At 39.5% G+C, this 17,497-nt stretch overlaps 1 protein-coding gene across 2 annotated transcripts in view; it reads right to left on the bottom strand.

The window, feature by feature from the left end:
- Positions 1–17,497, bottom strand: part of PIK3CB (phosphatidylinositol-4,5-bisphosphate 3-kinase catalytic subunit beta) — a 204,230-nt gene that overhangs the window by 131,193 nt on the left and 55,540 nt on the right. The window lies entirely within an intron of this gene.

The following is a 17,497-nucleotide window of genomic DNA, read 5'->3' on the forward strand; positions in this document are numbered from 1 at the left end:
TGCATGTGACTCTTTTTTTTTTTTTTTAAGATTTTATTTATTTATTTGACAGAGAGAGATAGCGAGAGCAGGAACACAAGCAGGGGGAGTGGGAGAGGGAGAAGCAGGCTCCCCGCCGAGCAGGGAGCCCGATGTGGGACTCGATCCCAGGACACTGGGATCATGACCTGAGCCAAAGGCAGACGCTTAACAACTGAGCCACCGAGGTGCCCAGTGCATGTGACTTTTGATCTCAGGGTGGTAAGTTCAAGCCCTACATTGAACCATGGAGCCTACTAAAAAAAAAAAATCTTTTCGGGACGCCTGGGTGGCTCAGTCGGTTAAGCATCTGCCTTCAGCTCAGGTCATGATCCCAGGGTCCTGGGATCGAGTCCCGCATCGGGCTCCCTGCTCCGCGGGGAGCCTGCTTCTCCCTCTGCCTCTGCCTCTCTCTCTCTCTATCTCTCATGAATAAATAAATAAAAAATCTTTAAAAAAAAAAAATCTTTTCACAAGCTACATAAATTACCTATGTTCACTTAAAAGGCACTAGAGAATTAAATAACTCCCACATTCCCAACAACTTTTTAAAAGTCATTATCAGGTAAACATTTAAACATAAATTTAGATAGAACAATGGAATTCCAATGGGGAGACGGGACATTGTTGATATTATTTCTTCAGACAAAATGGGCTGATAAAAAAGTCTTAATTCAGCAGATTCCAAAGTCTAAAGAATGTTAATAATTTCCTACAAAGATTATAAAAAAAAAATCATATCACCCCATTATTCAAAAATAAACTAACTTATTTAAGATGCTCATTTAAAATAAATGGTCTTGGCACATGAAAAAGTGCTCAATATCGCTCGGCATCAGGGAAATCCAAATCAAAACCTTAATGAGATACCACCTCACACCAGTGAGAATGGCTAAAATTAACAAGTCAGGAAACGACAGATGTTGGCGGGGATGCGGAGAAAGGGGAACCCTCCTACACTGTTGGTGGGAATGCAAGCTGGGGCAGCCACTCTGGAAAACTGTATGGAGGTTCCTCAAAAAGTTGAAAATAGAGCTACCATATGATCCAGCAATTGCACTACTGGGTATTTACCCCAAAGATACAAAAGTAGGGATCCGAAGGGGTACGTGCACCCCGATGTTTATAGCAGCAATGTCCACAATAGCCAAACTGTGGAAAGAGCCAAGATGTCCATCGACAGATGAATGGATAAAGATGATGTGGTATATATACACAATGGAATATTATGCAGCCATCAAAAGAAATGAGATCTTGCCATTTGCAACGACGTGGATGGAACTGGAGGGTATTATGTTGAGTGAAATAAGTCAAACAGAGAAAGACATGTATCATATGATCTCACTGATATGAGGAATTCTTAATTGCAGGAAACAAACTGAGGGCTGCTGGAGTGGGGGGTGGGGTGGAAGGGATGGGGTGACTGGGTGATAGACACTGGGGAGGGTATGTGCTCTGGTAAGCACTGTGAATTGTGCAAGACTGTTGAATCTCAGATCTGTACCTCTGAAACAAATAATGCAATATATGTTAAGAAAAAAAAAAGAAGAAGAAGAAGGTAGCGGGAGGGGAAGAATGAAGTGGGGGAAATCGGAGGGGTAGACGAACCATGAGAGACGATGGACTCTGAAAAACAAACAGGGTTCTGGAGGGGAGAGGGGTGGGAGGATGGGTTAACCTGGTGGTGGGTATTGAGGAGGGCACATTCTGCATGGAGCACTGGGTGTTATGCACAAACAATGAATCACGGAACACTTCATCTAAAACTAATGATGTAATGTATGGGGATTAACATAAGAATAAAAATTAAAAAATAAAATAAATGGTCTTGGGGTGCCTGGGTGGCTCAGCTGGATGTGTGTCCGACTCTGGGTTTCGGCTCAGGTCATGATCTCAGGGTCATGACAGAGCCCCACATGGGGCTCAGGGGGGAGTTTGCCTGAGATTCTCTCTCTCCCTCTAACCCTCCCCCCCACACATGTGTGTGCTCACCCTCTTTTTCTCTCTCTAAAATAAGTAAATCTTTAAAAAACAGTAAATAAATCTTTAGAAAATAAAATAAATGGTTTTGATTCAAATATTAATTTTTTTAAGACTTTATTTGAGAGAGAGACAGCAAGCAAGAGAGAGAAAGCAGAGTGGTGAGGAGGGGCAGAGGGATGGGGAGAAGCAAACTCCCCGCTGAGCAGGGAGCCCAACACAGGGCTTCGATCCTGAATCCCAGGACTTCAGGATCATGACCTGAGCCAAAGGTAAACGCCCAACTGACTGAGCCACTGTGGTACCCCAAAATTTAACTTTTATTAAGTAATGCTAATTAATTTTTTCAGTGTTTTCAGTCTGTCCTCCTTTCTTCTAAATATTCGATGTTTATCAACAAAGATAATAAATTACTCAAATTGGATATATATTTCCAAGAAATATATATTTCATCCCCACAATGCTCTCCCCTCACCCTGTCCCTTCTCTTCCACTTCCAAATGAATGGTATTTTGGGCATGGGGACTAATTGTTAAGCCTATTTTAAATCACTGTTGACCATAACCATGTTTTAGGGTAACACTGATTATTTTACTAAATAGATAAAACTAGCAAAACAAAGACTTACTACCAATAATCTAGTTCAAAATATGGTGACTTTCTTTAGCCTTTGAAGACATTGCTGAGGGAATTTTTGTACATGATGGGCAAGTATTTTCTATTTTTTTAAACATTTTTATTGTTTAAAATAATAAAACAAAAAAGCACACACAAAAAAAGAAAGTATGCAATGAGTTACTATAACGCAAACACCCACTGTAAAGCAAACCACAGTCCAGGTCAAGAAACAGAACACTGCAAGCATTCAGAGCCTCTTTGGGTGTTCCTTTCAGATAACAAACCCCTTCCTCTCCCTAACCTCTCATCACAACTCTGATTTCTGAGCTAAGTTCTTTTTTGTTTTTTAATCATTTTAGCTAATAGTGGAGGAATGAAGTAAATAATTCTGGTTTATTGGATATACTTTTGCATCTACCATGCAGATACATATTTTAGAAGTTTCATCGTCCAGACAACTTCTGTTTCTCAATACAGTGGCAATGGGGGTCCAAAAGACTTACTGGGTGTCTTTTTCTTTTTTGGGGGGAGAGGGATGTCAACCATTCATCCCAGAAATGTTATCCAGTCAATTCTGGTACCTATTTATAACAAGTGACATCATGACAATCAGAAATGACTGTATCTAGCAAAGGATACCCACATGTTAAGTGCTGTGAGAGTGAGTCATGAGCCAAACTGTACAAGTGTATGGTGATGCTGGTGAGTAACTAACCAACAGCCCTCACATCTAGGAACTGAATCAGTGCCAGAAAGCCATCTGGATGGCAAACAGTAACATGAGAAGAATTTTAAATAGCTCTACAGCTGTAGAAAAAGAATTATTCCAGGCTCCAAATCTTTTAGCTCTGTCTGTCATTTTGAAAGTTAAGTTATAATACATAAAAATTCAAACAGTATCCTAAAAAGCTGGCATTTGTCCCAAACCATTTCAGCATTACTACTTTAGATACTAATTTAACTCTGGTCTATTCAAGTATTTGTTTGTCTGTTTAAATGCTTTTCTTCAGAGACCAATTATTCTCCTAAGGTATCTAGCCAAGAATGACAAAATGCTTGTTTTTATTTCCTCTTCATTACTGCCAGTAAAAGAATTTGAAAAAAATTTAAAAGCCAGAAAAAATTGAAAAGATGTTTTCCTTGGTGCCAACACTGTTCTTTCACTGCCTATTCTATCTAGAGGACATGGTAAATGAGGAGAGGCAGGAGGACAGTGTCATCTCAGTGCTAGGCCTTGATCAAGAGAAAAAGATAGGGAAAAAAATTGGAATTCAAGTTAATAAATATTAGCTACTTATACTTTTTTAAGACACCATATCACACACTTGACTGGGAGAAGAGAGAATTACAAAAATAAAACATGGACCAATTTGCAACCCAGCCTGTAACAGAGCACTTAGGTTGGTTGAGACAGATGAATGGGAGATTTGTCTGTTCTGTTTTCATTCAGAGGGTACACCTTCTTAAACTACTGGAGGTAATAAAACAGAGATAGATAGTAAAGGCTCATATCACTGACTATAGTATTTTTTACCTCAACCCCCACACAGCCTCAATCACAAGAGATGAGGTTGGACTATTGGAAATGGGAAATATAAAGTATCTGCCTGAACTTCACAGAGGAGGTTGGAAGGTAGTGTCTAGGGATCAGGAGACATCACCTGAAAAGCTGAGGCAGCAACACAGTATTACTGTCATGAAACCCCACCTCCATTGCCACACACTGCCTCAGCTTATGACCTGTGCACAAAAGAACAGGTACTAGAAGTTACATGGTTTGGAATATAATTCATTAGAGGTCACTATGTCTAGTTTCTCAAAAAGTTGAAATCTTGGGGTGCCTGGGTGGCTCAGCTGGTTAAGCATATGCCCTTGGCTCAGGTCATGTATCTCAGGGATCTGGGATCGAGCCCCACAGTGGCTTCCCTGCTCAGCAGTGAGTCAGCTTCTCCCTCTCTCCCTCTGCCTCTTCCCCCTGCTTCTATGTTCGCTCGTTCTCTCTCTCTCAAATAAATAAATTAATTAAAATATTTTTAAATAAAAGAATCGAAATCTTCATCTATTTATGCTTCAAACCACTTTTGGCTACTGTCCTGTATTTAATTTATAACAATACCTTATAGTTAAACTAATAAATCATATTTTGTTTCAAAAACCTCAAATACAGCATTATTTTTAAAACACCATTACTTGGGGCACCTGGGTGGCTCAGTTGGTTGAGCGTCCACTATTGATTTTGGATCAGGTTATGATCTCGGGGTGGTAGGAATGAGCCCGGCTTGAGATTCTCTCCCTCTGCCCCCCACCCCCACTGCATGTGCACGCTTGTGCGCACACATGCTCTCTCTCTCCCCCTCAAATAAATAAAATCTTAAAAAATGTATTTTATTTATTTGAGAGGGAGAAACAGCGAGAGAGCAAGTGAAATCTAAGAGCAGGGGGAGGAAGAAGCAGACTTCCTGCTGAGCAAGGGAGCCTGATGCGAGGCTTGATTCCAGGATGCTGGGATCATGACCTGAGCCGAAGGCAGCTGCTTAACCAACTGAGCCATCCAGACATCCCAATCTTTAAAAAAAAAAATTTTTTTTTTTTTAAGATTTTACTTATTTGACAGAGAGAGACACAGCAAGAGAGGGAACACAAGCAGGGGGAGTGGGAGAGGGAGAAGCAGGCTTCCCACTGAGCAGGGAGCCCGATGCGGGGCTCGATCCCAGGACTCTGGGATCATGACCTGAGCTGAAGGCAGACGCTTAACCGAATGAGCTACCCAGGAGCCCCTTTAAAAATTTTTTAAAAATAAAACAGTGGGTGGCTCAGTTGGTTGGGCGACTGCCTTCGGCTCGGGTCATGATCCCAGGGTCCTGAGATAGAGTCCCACATTGGGCTCCCTGCTCAGCGGGGAACCTGCTTCTCCTTCTGCCTGCCTCTCCCCCTACTTGTGTGCTTTCTCTCTTTCAAATAAATAAGTAAAATCTTTTAAAAATAAATAAAACAGCATTACTTTTTCTCTTGTCATGAGAAGTTTTAAGATCTACTCTCTTAGCAACTTTCAATTATGCAATGCAGTATTATTAACTACAGTCACCACGCGGTATATTACACTCCCATGACTTATAATTTATAACTAGAAGTTTATACCTTTTGACCCCCTTCACCCATTTTGCCCACACCCCACCCCTGCCTTTGGCAATCACCAATTTGTTCTATGTATTGATTAGTCTGGTTTGGGGATTTTCTTTTTAAGATAACACATGTTAAGTGACATCATATAGTATTTGTCCATCTCTGAGTTATTTCATTTAGCATAATGCCCTCAAGATCTATCCATGTTGTTGCAAATGGCAAGATTTCCTCCTTTTTATGACTGAGTAATATTCCTGTGTGTGTGTGTGTGTGTGTGTACACACACAACTTCTTTATCCATTCATCCATCGATGGACACTCAGACTGCTTCTACATCTTGACTATTGTAAACAATGCTGTAATGAACAGAGCGGTGCAGACATCTTTTTCAGTTACTGTTTTTGTTTCCTTCAGATAAATACCCAGAAGTGGGATTGATAGATCAGAAGGTAGTTCTATTTTTAATTTTGGGGAGAATCTCCACAGTACTTTCCATTATGGTTCCACCAATTTACATTTCTACCAACAGTACAAAACAGATCCCTTTTCTCTACATTCTCACCAGTGTTACTGTCTTTCTGATTACAGGCAATTCTAACAGGGTGAGGTGATTATATTGTGTTTTTTTATTTTAATTTCCCTGATGGTTAGTGATATTGAGCAACTTTTCAATTACCTGTTAGACATCAGCAGGTCTTCTCAGGAAAAATATCTATTCAGATTTCTGCTAACTGGGGCGGGAGGGGGGGTGCCATTAACTTGTATGGGTTCTTTATGTCTTTAGAATTACACCCTCAACAGGTATATGATTTGCAAATATTTTCTCCCATTTGGTAGGTGGGAGGTTGCCTTTTCATTTTATTGACGGTTTCCTCTGCTGTATAAAAAAGTTTTTTAGTTTGATTTAGTCCCATTTGGTTTTTTTTGCCTTTTTTGCCTTTGCTTTTGGTGTCAAATCCAAAAACTCATCATCAAATCCAAAGTATCATTGCCAAAATCAAAGTAGGGGAGCTTACCATCTATGTTTTCATCTAGGAATTTATGGATTCAGGTCTTAAGTTCACATTTTTAATCTGTATTGAGTTAATTTTTATCTATGGTGTAAGATAGGGATACAGTTTCATTCCTTTGTATGTGGCTGTCCAGTTTTCCCAGCACCTTTTATTGAAGAGACTGTCTTAACCCCCACTGTATTTTCTCAGTTCCTTTGTTATAAATTAATTGAACATATATATGTTCACTTTATTTCTGGATTCTCTATTCTGCTCCACTGATCTGTGTGTCTGTTTTATGACATTAACACAGTTTTAATTACTACAACTTTGTAATATAGTTTGAAATCAGGAAGTATGATGCCTCTAGCTTTGCTCTTTCTCACAATTGTTTTAGCTAGTCAGGATCTTTTTTGGTTAAATACAAATTTTAAGATTGTTTATTCTATTTCTGTTAAAAAATAATTACACTGCAATTATAATAGGAATTGCACTGAATCTGTTGATTGCTTTGGGTAGTATGGACATTTTTACAATACTATTTTTTTTCTAATCCATGAGCACAAACTATCTTTCTGTTTACTGTGTCTTCTTTGTTTCATCAATGTCCTATAGATTGTGTGCAGTTCTTTCACCTCCTTGGTTACATTTATTCCTACATATTTTACTGCAACTGATTTATTTTTGAAGCAACTGTAAATGGGACTGTTTTAATTTCTATTTCTGATAGTCCATCAATAGTCTAGAAATGCAACAGATTTTTGTATATGCCAACAGTAAAGTTTATTAGCTCTAACATTTTGATGGAGTCTTTAGGGTTTTCTACATCTTATCTTCATTTCTTCATCAGCTAATAGTGATGATTTTAATTCTTCCTTTCTGATTTGAACGCCTTTTCTTTCTTTTCCTTGCCTAAATGCTCTGGCCAACACTTTCAATACTATGTTGAATAAAAGGGGTGACAGCAGTTATCCTTTCCTTGTTCCTTGATCTTAGGGGAATATGTTTTAAATTTTTACCACTGAGTATGATGTTGGCTGTGGCCTGTAATACATGGCCTTTATCATGTTGAGATACGTTTTCTTTGTACACACTTTGTTGAGTTTTTATCATAAACGGATATCAAATTCTGTCAAATGCTTTTCCTACATCCATTGAGATAATATGGTTTCTTTTTTTTTTTTTTAAAGATTTTATTTATTTATTTGAGACAGAGAGAATTAGAGAGAGCACATGAGAGGGGGGAGGGCCAGAGGGAGAAGCAGACTCCCTGCCGAGCAGGGAGCCTGATGCGGGACTCGATCCTGGGACTCCAGGATCATGACCTGAGCCGAAGGCAGTCGCTTAACCAACTGAGCCACCCAGGCGCCCGAGATGATATGGTTTCTAACCCTTCATTTTGTTCATGTGATATCACTGGGTGATTTATGGATATTGAACCATCTTTCCATCCCCAGAATAAATTCTACTTAATCACAGTTTATAATTCTTTTAATGTATTGGTGAATTCTGTTTGCTAATTTTTTTATTTTTAATTTGAGAGAGAGAAAGCATGAGCAGGGGGAAAGGCAGAGGGAGAAGACAACTCCCCGCTGAGCAAGGAGACTGATGCAGGGCTAGATCCCAGGACCCTGGGGTCATGACCTGAGCTGAAGGCAGATGCTTAACCAATTGAGCCACCCAGGCACCCCAGTTTGCTAATATTTTGTTGAGGATTTTTGAATCTATGTTCATAAGGAATATTGGCCTATAATTTTCTTTCCTTGTGGACCCTCGTCTGGTTTTGGTGTCAGTGTAAAGTTGGTCTCATAAAATGAGTTTGTGATTCCTTCCTCTTCTGTTTTTATGAAAGAGACTAAGAAGGATTGGTATTAATTCTTCTTCAAATGTTTGGTAGAACTCACCAGTGAAGCCATCTGGTCCTGGAATGTTGTTTGTTGGGAGGTTTTTGGTTACTGACTCACTCTCCTTATCAGTAATCAGTCTGTTCAGATTTTCTACTTCATGATTCAGTCTTGGTAGACTGTATGGTTCTAGGAATTTATCCATTTCTCTAAGGTTGTCCTATTTGTTGGTGTTAAAACAGCATTATTTTTTGTCTCTTCTCTTCTTAATATACCATTTAAAATACTGCTTTGGAGGCACGTGGGTGGCTCAGTTGTTAAAGCGTCTGCCTTCAGCTCAGATCATGACCCCAGCGTCCTGGCACAGAACACTGCATAGGACTCCCTGCTCAGCAGTAAGACTGCTTCTACCTCTCCCTGTACCCCTCCACCCTGCTTCTACCTCTCCCTGTACCCCTCCCACCCTGCTTGTGCTCTATCTCTCTCAAATAAATAAAATTTAAAAAAACAAAATGAAATAAAATACTGCTTTGTTGTAGAGTGTGATTCTCACTTTATTCATTTATACCACCCACATCACTTACTGTCACAAATGAATTATTGAGACAGAAAATAAAATGGAAAATGTCATTAGTTTCAATTTCATATCACTAATACAAAAGCTAAACAAAAATATGTTTCCTGATTGAATTCAGCTCTTAAAGCAACCTACACTATTCCTCTTGATCTTTTTTTTATTATTATTATTAAAGAAAAAGTTACGGGGTGCCTAGGTGGCATAGTAGGTTAAGCATCTGCCTTCCTCTCAGGTCATAATCCCAGGGTCCTGGCAGGGAGCTCCACATCAGGCTCCCACCTCAGCAGGGAGCCTGCTTTTCCTCCTCCCTCTGTCCCTCCCCCCTGCTTGTGCTCTCTCTCTCTCTCTTAAATAAATGAAATCCCCCCAAAAAAATAAAGGAAAAGTTACTATTAGAGGTTCATTTGACTATTTCTCAGCTTCAAAAATGACAACATCCAGAAACTAAGGGAATATTCTCAAGGAATTTAAAATGGACTGGCTAAAACGTTAGCAATGAAAGAAAGCTTTAAGAAACAAAACAATCTAATAGGATATTTAAACACTAGCTGCAAGGTCTCCTGGGTGGCTCAGTCGGTTAAGCGTCTGCCTTCAGCTCAGGTCATGATCACAGGGTCCTGGGATCAAGTCCCACGTCCCGTTCCTTGCTCAGCAGGGAGCCTACTTCTCCCTCTGCTTGCCACTCCCCCTGCTTGTGCACTCTCTCGCTCTCTCTCTGACAAATAAATAAGAGCTTAAAAAAATAATAAAAATAAAATCTTTAAATAAAAAATTAAAAAAAAATAAAACCTAGCTGCAAAACACTTATTATTACATGACAGAGTTCTGCCTAGTGACCTGCAATGATTTTTAAAAAGACCCCAAGATTCCTTTACTTCTATTCCTCCTTCTTTATTTCTCCTATAACTTCCTACTATTCTTTACTTTTTTTCCCTCTACTGAGAATTGAGGACTATGCACTTTCTCTTATCTGAGCTCTCTCTGGCCAATTAAATAAAGCGGAGGTAATGCTATACTAGTATCTGGACCTAGGTTTACGAAATCGGTAGTTTCAACATGGCAGGGATGTCCACTATCACCACTGCTGTTCAACACAGTCCTAGAATTTCGAGCCTCAGGGTGCCTGGGTGACTTAGTCAGTTCAGCGTTTGCCTTTGGCTTAGGTCATGATCCCAGGGTCTCTCTGTCAAATAAATAAATAAAATCTTAAAAAAAAAAAATTAAAAAGAAGTCCTAGCCTCAGCACAGACAACAGAAAAAAGAAATAAAAGGCATTCGAATCAAATTCTCACTCTTCGCAGATGACATGATACTCTATGTGGAAAACTCAAAAGACTCTACCACAAAACTGCTAAAACTCATACACGAATTCATCAAAGTGGCAGGATATAAAATCACTGCATAGGAATCAGCTGCATTTCTACACACTAACAATGAGACAGAAGAAAGAGAAATTAAGGAGCCAATCCCATTTACAATTGCACCAAAAACCGTAAGATCCTAGGAATAAACCTAACCAAGGAGGCAAAGGATCTGTACTCAGAAAACTACAGAACACTCACGAAAGAAACTGAGGAAGACAGAAAGAGATTGAAAAATATTCCATGCTCATGGATTGGAAGACAAATATTGTTAAAATGTCTAATGCTACCTAGAGCAATCTACACATTCAATGCAATCCCTATCAAAATACCATGAACTTTTTTTTCCACAGAACTGGAACAAATAATCCTAAAATTTGTATGGAACCAGAGAAGACCCCGAATAGCCAGAGGAATGCTGAAAAAGATGGTGACATCACAATTCCGGACCTCAAGCTCTATTACAAAGCTGTAATCATCAAGACAGTATGGTACTGGCATAAAAACAGACAAATAATCAGTGGAACAGAATAGCGAACCCAGAAATGGCCCCTCAACTCTAAGGTCAACTAATCTTTGACAAAGCAGGAAAGAATACCCAATGGAAAAAAAACAATCTCTTCAACAAACAGTGTTGGGAAAACTGGACAGCCACATGCAGAAGAATAAAACTGGACCACTTTCCTACACTATACACAAAAATAGACTCAAAATGGATGCAAGACCTAAATGTGAAACAGGAATCCGTCAAAATCCTAGAGAACAAAGGCACCAACTTCTGTGACCTTGGCTGCAGCAACTTCTTGCTTGACACATCTCCAAAGGTAAGGGAAACAAAGGCAAAAATGAACTATTGGGACTTCAAGATAAAAAGCTTCTGCCCAGCAAAGAAAACCAAAGACAACCGACAGAATGGGAGAAGATATTTGCAAATGACATATCAGATAAAGAGCCAGTATCCAAAATCTATAAAAAACTTACCACACTCAACACCCAAAGAACAAATAATCCAGTCAAGAAATGGACAGAAGAGGGCGCCTGGGTGGCTCAGTTGGTTAAGCGACTGCCTTCGGCTCAGGTCATGATCCTGGAGTCCCGGGATCGAGTCCCGCATCGGGCTCCTTGCTCAGCGGGGAGTCTGCTTCTCCCTCTAACCCTCCTCCCTCTCATGCTCTCTGTCTCTCATTCTCTCTCTCTCAAATAAATAAAATCTTTAAAAAAAAAAGAAATAGAAGACATGAACAAACATTTCTCCAAGAAGACATACAAATGGCCAACAGACACCTGAAAAAATGCTCCACATCACTCGGCATCAGGGAAATACAAATCAAAACCACAATGAGATACCAGTCAGAATGGCTAAAATTAACAAGTCAGGAAATGACAGATGTTGGCAAGGATGCAGAGAAAGGGGAACCCTCCTACACTGTGGGTGGGAATGCAAGCTGGTGCAGCCACTCTGGAAAACAGTATGGAGGTTCCTCAAAAAGACGAAAATAGAGCTACCCTATGACCCACCAATTCCACTACTGGGTATCTACCCCAAAGATACAAATGTAGTGATCCGAAGGGGCACCTGCACCCCAATGTTTATAGCGGCAATGGCCACAAGAGTCAAACTACGGAAAGAGCCCAGATATCCATCGACAGATGAATGAATAAAGAAGATGTGGTATGTATACAATGGAATATTATGCAGCCATCAAAAATGAAATCTTACCATTTGCAACAACGTGGATGGAACTAGAGGGTATTATGCTAAGCAAAATAAGTCTGTCAGAGAAAGACAATTATCATATGATCTCACTCATATTGGAATTTAAGAAACAAGACAGAGGATCATAGAGGAAGAAAGGAAAAAATGAAACAAGAAACTAGAGAGGGAGACAAACCATAAGAAATTCTTAATCACAGGAAACAAACTGAGGGCTGCAGGGGGAGGGGGGTGGATGGGGTAACTGGGTGTTGGAAATTAAGGAGGGTACGTAATGTAATGACCCCAGGGTATTATGTAAGACTGATGAGGGGCGCCTGAGTGGCTCAATCGGTTAAGGCTCTGCCTTTGGCTCAGGTCATGATCTCCAGATCCTGCAACTGAGCCCCACATGGAGCCCTGCCGGCATCAGGCTCCCTGCATCAGACTCCTTGCTCAGCAGGGGGTCTGCTTCTCCCTCTCCCTCTGGCCCTCCTCTCTGCTTGTGTTCTCTCTCTCACACATAAATAGATAGATAGATAAATCTTTTAAAAAAAAAAAAGTGATGAATCACTGACCTCTACCTCTACAACTAATATTATATGTTAATTATTTGAATTTAAATTTTAATAATTTAAAAAAAGAAAAAAACAATAATTTGGTAGTTTCCACCTGCTACCTCTTAAGACACTTACTTATGAGATGCTCATTCTAAAAGCCATGTGTAGGTCGTCTGACCAAGCCCAACCGACTGCCAGCACCAATAGCCAGATTTCTGAGTGAACAGGGCTTCATTACTCCAGCCCTGATTATGAGTTTCTTCATTCGAGGCCCAGATATTATGGACCTGAGACAAGATGACCCTGCTGTGCCTTGTCCAACTTCCTGACCACAGAAGGGCATAACAAAATGGATGTTTTACACCACTATGTTTTGGGGTGGTTTGTTACAGGAATAGATAATTAGAATATAATCTATTAGATTAAGAGATCAAATTACAGGTGGCTCAGTAGGTTAACTGTCTGACTTGATCTCAAGGTCTTGGGATCCAGCCCTGCATTGGGCTCCCTGCTCAGCGGGGAGTTTGCTTTTCTCTGCCCCTCCCCCTCCCCTTGAGCATATGCATGCTCTCAAGTAATAAATAAAATCTTTAAAAGAGATCAGGGTGGCTCAGTAGTTAAGCGTCTGCTCTGCGGGAAGCCTGCTTCTCCCTCTCCCACTCCCCCTGCTTGCGTTCCCTCTCTCCCTGTGTCTCTCTCTGTCAAATAAAAAAAAAATCTTTTAAATAAATAAATAATAAAAAAATAAAAATAGAAGAGATCAAATTACACTGTTACAGCCAAGAGTTAATTCATCTGTTACTTTTTAAAAAAATTACACACACATACACACCATGTTCTTAAATAGTTTTCACAAGGGCATTTCTTATAAGAAATACCTTCTTCTTATATACAAATAGCTTCAGAATATTAGAAAACCAGTTAATCTCTGCAATTACAACAAGCTCCAAATCAAAACTCTACTGAAATTTAAATGGAACTGAGAACTAAAAGCTAAAATTAAATTACCTGTGATAATCTTAATGTTGCTATCAATTCCCCCGAAAATGAGGTATATGTTAAATGAGTTTTTAAAAATGTCGTTATATAAAAATGAAAATTCCTTAAATCATAATTGCTGAAATTAGACTCCAAATTTATAAATTAATACAAGCTGTAGTCAACTTCCTTAAATGTTTATAAATTATTTTAAATTCTTATTTTTCCAAAGAAAATGCAGAATATTTAAACAAGTTCTTAATTTAATATTTCTTTCCTTTTTATTTTTTAGATTTATTTATTTGAGAGACACATAGCATGAGCGGGGGTGGGCAGTGGGAGAGGAAGAGGGATAAGGCGACTCCCCGCTGAGTGGGGAGCCCGACATGGGGCAGGGAGCCCGAGGTGGGACTCAATCCCAGGACCCCAAGATCAGGACTTGAGCCAAAGTCAGCCCTTAACCAACTGAGCCACCCAGGCTCCCTTTAATTTAATATTTCAAAGCCAACTAATATTTTGTCTACAACTTAGCACAAACATAACCCCAGAATTATTTCATCTCACATTATAAGCTTCCATTCACTATAAGAACCTTATGCAGTTTGTACCCAGGACCTGGATAAACCTAGAGAGTTATGAGTAGCCTGGCTGTTAAAATAAAGAGTCAACATTAACGAAAGCAGCTTTAGCATCTAATATTCCTTCAAAATTGCAGTGGAGGGACACCTGGGTGGCTTAGTCAGTTCAGCATCTGCCTTGGGCTCAGGTCATGATCCCAGGGTCCTGGGATGGAGTCTCCTGGCAGGCTCCTTGCTCAGCAGGGAACCTGCTTCTTCTGCTTGCTGCTCCCCCTGCTTGTGCTCTCTCTCTCTGACAAATAAATAAAATCTTTAATAAAAAAAACTGCAGTGGAACAAGGTGAATGGAGACACAATGGAAACACTTTCCTTATGCCTTTTAAAGTTCAACTCTAAGGGAAGAAGAATGTGTGTGTTACGAACTTTTGGAGTATAGATCCCTTATTTGATACATTCAGAACTGAGACCTACAGAAATAAAATGACTTTCACAAGGCCACTGCGGCAGACACTGCTTTTCTCCTTCCATAATTATGGGAATGGGGCTGGGCACTAGATCTTCCAACCTCCTGTGCAGTATGAAGTGGTCATGTATGAAGTTCTCCCTAGTGGAATACTGAGGGGAAATGACCTGTGCCACTTTAGGTGAGGGATTTTAAGAAACTGTTGTGCCGCCTATACCTTTTCTTTCCTCTTCCACTGGTCATAAAGGATGAAGAGTCAAGAGATGGAAGAAATCACCTGGAAGAGAGCCACCCACCAAAGAGGACCATCTACCTTAGATTATCCCATGAGTAACAAATAAATATCTATTGTGTTTGAGCCATTACTCATTTTCATTCTCTTAGAGCAAACTGGACTTCACTAATTTAGTCATACACATAGTTTAGGTAGTTGCAAGGCCATGATTAAAAAACGCATATCCTCGGGGACTGGGTGATAGACACTGGGGAGGGTATGTGCTCTGGTAAGCGCTGTGAATTGTGCAAGACTGTTGAATCTCAGATCTGTACCTCTGAAACAAATAATGCAATATATGTTAAGGAAGAAAAAAAAAAAGAAGAAGAAGAAGAAGGTAGCGGGAGGGGAAGAATGAAGCAGGGGAAATCGGAGGGGTAGACGAACCATGAGAGACAATGGACTCTGAAAAACAAACAGGGTTTTAGAGGGGAGGGGGGTGGGAGGATGGGTTAACCTGGTGGTGGGTATTGAGGAGGGCACATTCTGCATGGAGCACTGGGTGTTGTGCACAAACAATGAATCATGGAACACTTTATCTAAAACTGATGTTGTAATGTATGGGGATTAACATAAGAATAAAAAAAAATAAATAAAAAAAGATTCATGATCGTGGGGAAAAAAAAAAGAAAAACTTGAAAGTTAAAAAACAAACAAACAAACAAAAAAAAACGCATATCCTCCCTCAGTCACATTCAGTCCAATGCTCTGCCTACTCTACAACTGTATTTTCCTCTCACCCTACTCCAACCAAACAGAAAACAGAATTATGAAGAGTGGGGGAACAACAATGATGAGACTATGTTTATGATACTAGCAAATCACTCACTCCTATTTAAACTCAACAGCTTTCATCCTTGTTTATTACTTTTCACAATGCATTTTTTAATCCCCTGGTAAAAATAAACAAGTTACAGCCTTCTTTCTCCTCCAGACTGTCATCTGACTAGAATTACTATATTTTGGGGGGCACCTAGGTGGCTCAGTTGTTGAGTGTCTGCCTTCAGCTCAGGTCATGATCCCAGGGTCCTGGGATCGAGCCCCACATCGGGCTCCCTGCTCCACAGGAAGCCTGCTTCTCTCTCTCCCACTCCCCCTGCTTGTGTTCCCTCTCTCATTGTGTCTCTGACAAGTAAATAAAATCTTAAAAAAAAAAAAAACAAAAAAACAGAATTACTACATTTTTAATAAATGAATACAGAGGCACAGACTATATGAATTTGAGGCATGTATATGAAAGAATGCTAAGGGAAGGGGATATTTTTTTTTTTCAAGATTTTTTTTTATTTATTTGACAGAGAGAGATACAGCGAGAGAGGGAACACAAGCAGCGGGAGTGGGAGAGGGAGAAGCAGGCTTCCCGCCGAGCAGGGAGCCCAATGCGGGGCTCGATCCCAGGACCCTGGGACCATGACCTGAGCCGAAGGCAGACGCTTAACGACTGAGCCACCCAGGCGCCCCGGGAAGGGGATATTTTAACACAGACTTGAAGGAAGAGAGGAAATTAGCTAGGCAAAGTGAGAAAGAATATATCCAAAGACCTAAGAAACCTCAAACATTTGAGGAATTCAAAGACAGCCATTAGCAATATGGAGAGGCAGAATGATACTGGAGAGGCTAGCTACATCTAGATTCTGGTAAGCCATATTGAGGTGTTGCCCTTGATATTAAAAAAAGACAGGAAAAGACTCAATGAAGAATGTTAAACAGGTGAATAAAAATAGATCAAATAGGTGGGCAGGGGTGAAACAGGTAAAGGGGATTAATAGTACATTTATTTTGATGAGTACTGGATAATGTATAGAACTGTTATATCACTATATTGTATACCTGTAATATAATACTGTATGTTAACTACACTGGAATTAAAATAAAAATTGATCAAATAAATAATTTTTATAAATTTTAGTGAGAAAATAAATATGTAAAAATCATGAACCCAACAGAAAAATGGGCAAAATAATTAAACACAAACTTCAAAGCAGCCAAAAAAATCCATAAACATATGGGGGAAAAGATGTTAAACCTCATTATTCATCAAGGTAACAAATTAAAAACTGCAAGGAGATACCATTTCATAGATCACTGCTGGTGGGAGAATAAACTGATTCAATCTCTTTCAGAGTCTGGCAACAAAAATTCCATTACTAAGTACATATCCTTGAAAAAAACTTAACCAATGATGCCACACGTACATGAATGTTCAATGTGGAATTGTTCATAATATCTGAAAGCTAGACACAACCTAAATGCATATTAATAGAATGGATCAGTAAGTTGTACTGAATATTTTACAATAGAGAAAATCAGTATAATACAGCTATACACATCACCATGAATGAACCTTACAATGTTAAGAGGAAAAAAGAATATATACGATATGACTCCATTTACATAAGTACAAATACAATGTTAAATATTTTTCAGATATATACATA

The sequence above is a fragment of the Mirounga leonina genome, unplaced genomic scaffold (assembly GCF_011800145.1).
Source record: "Mirounga leonina isolate KUSES-001 unplaced genomic scaffold, KU_Mleo_1.0 Mir_115, whole genome shotgun sequence".
NCBI classification, from domain to species: domain Eukaryota; kingdom Metazoa; phylum Chordata; class Mammalia; order Carnivora; family Phocidae; genus Mirounga; species Mirounga leonina.